Source organism: Ornithodoros turicata, unplaced genomic scaffold (assembly GCF_037126465.1).
Source record: "Ornithodoros turicata isolate Travis unplaced genomic scaffold, ASM3712646v1 ctg00001090.1, whole genome shotgun sequence".
Lineage (NCBI taxonomy): Eukaryota > Metazoa > Arthropoda > Arachnida > Ixodida > Argasidae > Ornithodoros > Ornithodoros turicata.
In genome coordinates, this window is record NW_026999463.1 from 126,227 (window position 1) to 134,272 (window position 8,046).

Sequence of the window (8,046 nt, forward strand, 5' to 3'; positions counted from 1 at the left end):
CTTTTGCAACACGTGTGAGTCGGATGCACGTATAACCAAAAGGCAAAATGAGGAAGGACAGTGATCCTCATACACGTTTGTTTCCTCCAAACAAGGTGACAAAACACTTTCAAAATCATATACACAGTAGAAAGGGACTTCCGACATGAGATGTTCCCCGGCAAATGCTACCGTCTCTCCCTTCTTAGGGTAAATTGTCTTAGCAACCTTCTCATGCAAACACATCTTTAAATGATCACTGAGGATTCTGTCTGATGAGAAGCCCATCATACACCTCTTGCAATGGAACCGTCCGCTAGGTTGAAATAATTCATTAAAATTTGTGATAAGCAGAAAATGAGAGTCGATTAGCAACAGATCCACATGTTTCTCACGCTCGTCATCGACAACCTTGATGGGGTACAGAGATTTGTCTTCCCTTTCGTAGGCGTACACATTGATACTGATACCATTATTTTTTTCGAATGCTTCAACCTCTTTTGGGAAAGCTACCGGGAATGTTTTTGGAAAAACATACTCAGAAATATATGGTCTGTATGAAGATGCCCTACGCCTGCGATAACCAGTAGCAGGATGCAGTGCAGCTATTACAGAGAAGGCAAAACACATGTTCTGCTCATCTTCATGCAAACCAAAGTCCACACACAACAGAGAACGAAACTTATGCTTCAATTCTTGCGGTAACTCAAACTGGGCACATCCAATCAGTTGAGGCATCAAACGTCCAATGTTCATGATACAGGCATGAATGCGAAAGAGAAAAAAACCTGAACCTTCTACTTCGAGGTTTTCCAAATTTTGTGCTATTTCAGCAGTCACTTGAGTGATAGAAGGTTCTATATCTGCCTCTGACCATACTGTCACTACTTTGGAAGGCACGAAACTAATTTCGAGCTGTAACTCATCGTCTGGCGTGTGATGACTAAGTTCCACTTTAAGCAATACAAAATAGCGCAGTGGGAAACCAAAGTGTCGTAAGACATCAGCAATGTACTGTCTGTACTCGTGAAAAAAGGTTGTAACATCATGTCCGCTAACGTCCCTGTCGTGTAAATGTAGCTCGAACCGATTAGTATAGTTTCACAGTGTGCACAAAGTCTCACAAAAAGGAATGCAGGGGGCTTGAAGATTGTGAACATTTGCTAAGTGAATCTGAAGACCTAATGCTGTTGCATAATACTGCCGTTCGTGCTGGGAGCATAAGTGACACATCACCATATCTCATCACTTTCTCTTCGAATTGGTGAAGATAATATCTGGCGAAATGACTTTTTTACCATCTTTGGTAAACCGTTCTTTCTTCTCCATTTTGAGATTTGGAAGCAGTCGCATTTCCTCTAGCTCTTCCTCCGACAATTTTTTGAAGCGTCCAGGTAGACACACTTTCACTGGCTTGTCGTTTTCCATGCGGAGCTCCACATATACTGCCTCGCCATACATAGTGTCAATTTTCTGAATGTCCAGCACTTCGAACTTTTCGTTTTTGGGTATGTTGCTCATTTTCTGAATTTCACCGTCACCACATTTTTTCAGTTTATCCAACTTTTCCATGACGGATGACATAGCTTACTTGTGTTATGGAGGCTTCGCTGTTATGATGACAATTTGCTTTCTCCTCTTGCTGTATAGAATGAACTGAAAGAGAAGAATAGATTTGTAAACTCTTACATCTTCCACAGGAATATGTAACACACCTCCTCAGTCTGACATTCTGAATGAAGAACCATTCTCTATGTCCGCTCTTATATAGCGATTGCATGCAGCTCTCTAACATGTGTGCACAGCCTTGAACGTCTACATCCTTGCAACGTTATACGTGAAGACATGTTTCAGTGTGTCCTATCTAACTTCATTGGTCAGGTAACTAACATACCTGCCTGCACAACCTTGAATGTCTACAACCTTGAACGTGTGTACTTCGACTTTGGGCAAGCTTAGAGCACAGACTTGTCTTTGCTTTTTGTTGTAACCTTCCATTATAGAATGCTCCTGGTCTGATAACTAACACGGCTGTGCGCAACCTTGAATGTCTACAACCTTGAATGTCTGTATTTCAGTTTAGCCAATCTGAGAGTGATGTACAGGCTCGTCTTTGCTGTAACCTTCCTTTATGTAATGTTGTGATTTCATAGCATGCTTCATTCATTTGCAAAAGATGGCTGAGGTTGGACCTTATAGGTTTACCACTCCGGTCTCAATGACCATATCAGGTCAAAGCCAGAGTGGAAAGACGACACTTGTTACACGTCTAATTAAACATAGAGCTGCTGTCTTCGACAAACTATTTGATCATATACTGTACATATACTTGTACAAACAACCAATCTTCGATAATTTTCCAGAGGTAACCTTCAGTCAGGATATTCCTACTAATCTTGATACTGTAAGAAATTCTTTAATTAGATTTGATGATTGCTTAGCCGACAAACAAAGGCTCAAAGAAATCTGCAATTTTTATGTAGCTGGCTGTCACCACCTCAACTGTTCAGCTATTTTCATAACACAATATTTATTTATTAATGATCCTCTGTATAGATGCATTCAGTTTAACAGCAGTGCCTTAATTTTATGTCGTTCCGCCCGCACTGCGGACCAAATGCAAATACTTTCACGACAACTGTTTGGTCGAAAGAAAAGTGAACTAATGCCAAGTATATAAAAAGATGCTTGCAAGAAACCATATTCATACCTTGTAATTGACCTATCCCAAAACTGTTCAGACCAATTTAGAGTGTGGACTAATATATTTCCAGACGACCATCGACAAATAGTATATAAAACATGAAACGTGTCAAGAAGAATATTCATTTTCTTCAGTTGCTTGCTGATGCAAAGTTGCCTGAGCAACGTTATTTTCTCCTGGAACATGCTACGAGAGAGCAACTAACTGCTATTCGAGAGATTTGTATGAATCTTTGTAAAGGAAACATTAAGGTAGCTCCAAGAGTGAGAAATCAGTTGCAACCTTATGCAACACCTATCCGCTTTTTGGCAAAACGAGACACTACAGGAGTGAAGAAAGTTCGAAAGGTATTGCAACAATCTGGTGGTTTTCTACAGTTCCTTTTGCCACCTTTTCTGGGTCTCCTCTCGACTTTAGGTGGAAGGGCGATAGCAAAAGCAATCGGAGTGTAGTCGATGCAGAAATACGAGCTTCTGCCTTACCGGGAAACCCCCATCCCACAGATATTGAAGAAAAATAAACCAGACGATATCAAAGCAAAAGAGATAATCCAATATCTTCACTCCTTGCTACATCCCACTGTGAGTGAGAGCACACCTACACTGGGTTCAACAACAGCGAGAGAAGAGGAAACACAGACCGAGGAAAAAAGTAATACTGTCGTTGATTTCATGAGCAGTGGCTATAAAATCAGACCAGAAAACCTATTACGTCTTCTGGAACCAACGATCTCATGGGATAGGAAAACATTTCAGATAATTGTCGACGGTGAGCGAGTAGACAATACTAATATAATTGACCTCGTATACTATCTCGTGACGAAAGCAAGAAATGTTCAAAGACCACCCTATTTTGATCAGATTTTGCCGCTATTGGTCAAGCTAAACTTACCAGCACTTATTGTGCACCCATCTCGTCTTCAAAAACATACAACAGAGAAAACTCTGGCCACTCCTTCACCTCATTCCGTAAGTGAAACTTCCACACCTCGACGTGCGTCACCACCGCTCACACGAGCCGCGACGCGCGCACGACAGCTCACATGGACACCGTACTGAACTCCGAGAAGAGAGGCTACTTCGAAGAAGAAAAAATACTGTCACACTTCCCTCCAAGACATCATAAAAAGGTATTAGCTATGCTCCAGCTGATGACAACGGTTCTGGCTTACGACGAGTACGGAAGAGTTATCTGTCACGGAAAGGTGGTGCCTCCCTTGATGAGAGGAGACGTTTCAGCTACAATCAACGCTTATCTATCACTCGATGCTCTTAGAGTTTGCAGTAGGAAGAAGTACTAATGGCAGCCTACTATGGCCTGCAACATGTCGGCAGCTTTGGTGGAGTGCAGAGACTTGCTCGAGCCATTGGCGAAAAGAAGGACAAAGTCACTAAATTTCTGGAGACAAGTGATGTGTACAATTTGCATAAGGAATACAAGCGACCCACGAAGTTTCGAAAAACCATTGCACTTGGACTTCGCGAACTATTCCAGGCTGACCTAAAGGACCAGAACGATGGTTTTTGCTATTTGCTCTTTTGTATAGATGCTTTCTCTCGGCTTCTTGCCATTGTACCTATTCGTAATAAACAATCTCCCGAGGTTATTCGAGCTTTTAAACTTGCCTTTAAAAGAATTGGGACACCCAAGCTTTTGCACACAGATCGTGGAACAGAATTTACAAACAAGGTGGTACAACAGTTTCTGAAAGCAAGGGGGATCCGGCTCATCCACACAAATTCACCTATGAAGGCTTCAATCTGTGAGCGATCTCAGCGAACAATTGTGACCCCACTGTACCGTATCTTCACATTCCACGGTCACAAGCGATATGTGAACATTTTACCTCAAGTAGTGGAAGCTTACAACAATCGCGTACACAGATCGCTTTCTGCCAGACCAGTGGACGTAAAGAAAGAAAACGAGCACATTTTCCGAGAGAGACTGTACCCCAGCCCGGTTGGACCACCAAAAAAAGCTGTGCTACAGTGTTGGAGGCGTAGTGAGAATTGCAAAATACAGACATCAGCTAATAAAACGTTATTTAGGGTCATTTACGTCAGAACTCTTTGTGGTGAGAGCGATCAAGTTAGGGTATCGTAACACGTACCTATTACGTGATCTTAAAAATGAAGACATCATTGGTGGGTTTTATGAGAGTGAAATTGTACGAGTGAGAGAGGTTCCAAAAGTAGAGAAGATCATAAAACGACGAGTTAGAAATGGGAAGCTTCAGTACTTGGTTCCGTTCACTGGCAGTCTGGACAAGAAGTGGATCGCAGAAAATTACCTTGGTTTGTAATGACCAGTCAAGACAAGTCAGCCGCCGATGACACAACATGGCCTGAGGTCGATCCTCGGCTTGATGGTGCATGGTCGTCATCATCAGACGCAGATGAAGAGCAGCCCGTGCTAGGTAGAGATGTGTGTGGCAGATGGAGAAGAGGTTACACACACGAATTTCGGATGCAGCCTGTGTGTCGTCTCAAACACGTCTCCTACAAGGAGATAATGGAATGTGGGTTAACACAAGTAGGCAAAACTTCGCTCGTGGAAGCTTTTAAAATTGTGACGGATATGGTGTTGTTTCAAGCGTTGCCAGATCAACCTCCTGACAGGGTTACTTAGAAAACTGCAAAAACAATGTATGCCAGAGTTCACACCGCCTGTACGTTTGCCTCGGAATCACCTTTCGCCTTACTTGCTGAATGGTCACGTCACGTGGACGAAATTTTGACATATGCTGACGAGGTTGACGCTATGCATCTTGCTGCCGAGAGTCTATGTTTCATGGAACAAAGCCGAGTCTGAAGGTTGGCACTACTTAACAGGCTACATCAGCAAGCTAACACTTGACCTCTTCAAACATCGACTGGTGCACAATGGAGCATAAAAAAATTATCACCGCTCGTGTATCAGGGAAATAAAAATGTACATTTGTACTAAGCCCTCTCATTTCATTGTGAGTGAACAGACATGGATAGATGTTTGTGTGTTCTCTTCTCCGTTGTGTGGCACACGTTTTTGCTTGTTGTGGTGATCATCGAGCTAACGAAGCTTCCATCCTCTTTCCTTCAGCTTCATCAGGGCAATTGCAGCAAAGAAGCTGAACTGGAAAAATATGTTTATGTACATTCGTGCCCTTCTGACTTGCTTGTGGTACGCATTTGGAGTGAAAACGGTAAACCGAAGCGTTCTGGTGTTACCCTAACACGAAATGAAACACGCCAGCTGCAAAAATGCTTAGAGACAGCCAATCTTACAAGGACCTATTACGATAACGAATGCTCAGATGTATGCTGTTTGTGCTTAGAACGTGAGTTAAAACTTCGCCGCTGCCCAGGCAACATTTACTCTCTTGGCAGAACATTTGGTCGACATCACTCTGGCTATGGAATCTCACTATCTAAAAGGGCTGTGATTTCACTGTCCTTGTATCTCAATAAAAAAAAAAGTAACTGTTTGCAAACGTTTTCACTTCCTGTGATGGACTAGGAAAGCATTCCTTAAATCACAAAGACCTGCATGTCGCCACTGAAAGCGGGAGGCATGAAACCTTATCGTTCCTTATATTTGCATTTCCATAAATGACTTGCATGTTCATAGAAAAGCATTATATATATGTATTGCAAAAGAGGAGGGCAAATCCATGTACTTACCACAGTCTGTCTTTCCAGTCAAACACTGTCACGAAGAAAAAAATCTTCATCTGGAATCCCGAGTGGATTAACTTGAAAAAAAAAGTTTTCCACCTCTTCTTCATTGTATAGCACACATTTTTGCCTTGTTGTCAAGGAAGATCTCAAACTCTTCCCTTCAACCTCCTCGGAGTAGTTACAGCAAAAGAAGGAAGATGAACTGGAAAATATGTTTTATGTCAAACCAAAATCAAACGATTAAAAAAAAACACCGTTTCGCTAAGTTTAAATGCAAAGAAACATGCAGTAGCAAGACTGAACATTTCCTAAAGTAGGCTTTCCCCCAATGCACGTAGGAGTTGGGTGAAGACTAGCTACATCTCACAAATGAAGGTAGACACATTCCTTTCTTTCTGACCTGTTTGCCATTGACGTGCAGGTGAAGTGTTCTGTTGTTACCCGAACATGAAATGAAAGAGAGAAGCTAAAAAATGCTTAGAAGAAGTCGATCTTACAAGCCCAAAATGTGAGATGGCCCTTCAACCTCGTCGGAGTAGTTACAACAAAGACGATGAACTGGAAAATATGTTTTATGAAGAACCAAAGTCAAACAATTAAAAAAACACCGTTCCGCTGAATTGAAATGCAAAGAAACAAGCAATCCAGCAAGATTGAGCATTTCCTAACGTTGACTTCCCGCAACGCACGTAGAAGTTAGGTGAAGCCGACTTGTAAATTAGCAATGTCCTCCAAAACATACAACGCAATGCAATGTCCTAAATACAAAAATAATGTTGTACTGTTTGCAATCGTTCATTTTTCATTTCATCTACTGCGACGATCTAAGAAGGTGCACTTTAAAATCACAAAGATTTGCATGTCGGCAGTGGGAAGGAATGAACCTCTTTTCTTTTTTCTTTCACGTACATGCATTCCATAAATGGCTGTGATCTTGCACGCTCACAGGGGAAGAACTTATAACAAGAGAAAAGAAAAAAAGCATGTACTCACCTTAGTCTGCTTTTCCAGTCAAACACCCGCACGGAAAAACCTGAGCTGGAATGTCAAGTGAATCCACCTGAAAACAATCAAGTGGCATTCACTTGGCATTCCAGCTCAGTCTGGAAAGCGTTGCGGACGAACCGTCTTATATAGAAATCGCTTCGTTTGCCTATGAGACTGCAGCGTCGACCGTCTCGCCCCAAAGACGTGATGAGGAAAGTGATATTATCGTTTATCCTTGAGAGGTAATTACGGCTTTACCCGGGCTGGCTCGCTCTGTTCAGAAATCAAAGCAGTCAGCATGGAGGTAGCTTCTTCTTCTTCTTCTTCTTCCACCACTAGGAACAGTGGCCACCAGCCACCCAGGGCGATTGGCCAGGGTTTGGTGCGGAGTAATCTCTAGAGGCTCATGAGACCCACGGTGACATGTTAGTAGAAGGAAGCCATAGCAGAGGGGAGGGAGGAAGATGTTTCAGAAGCGGCCGCAGATGGTCAGAAAGGCGGCAGCTCTCGACGCTATTTCAAACCGCCATTTTTCGGTGTGGTAGGCTCCAAATGATAGGATGGCGTCCAGGGAGAGGGGAACCCCTTGCCTAGCCAGCGGCTGGGCAAGGTAGCTAAGGCGGGAGCGGTCGTAGAGGGGGCAGTGCAGGAGAAAGTGTTCCACAGTTTCCTCTTGACCGCAGTGGACGCACGCAGGAGAGCGGCTGACACCCGCGCGGT

General features: G+C 42.9%; 1 long non-coding RNA gene across 2 annotated transcripts; it reads right to left on the bottom strand.

Annotated features, from left to right (window-relative positions):
• Positions 1-652: 652 nt before the first annotated feature.
• On the bottom strand, positions 653-7,629 carry LOC135376431 (uncharacterized). 2 transcript variants are annotated; one of them, XR_010417687.1, is made up of 4 exons: positions 7,333-7,629; positions 6,343-6,897; positions 4,974-5,181; positions 653-1,635 (listed from the first exon to the last, which is right to left on the bottom strand). It is a non-coding gene; the product is annotated as an uncharacterized LOC135376431 (long non-coding RNA). The 2 variants fall into 2 exon arrangements; XR_010417686.1 differs by having other exon boundaries at positions 6,343-7,629.
• Between the last annotated feature and the right edge of the window lie 417 nt (positions 7,630-8,046).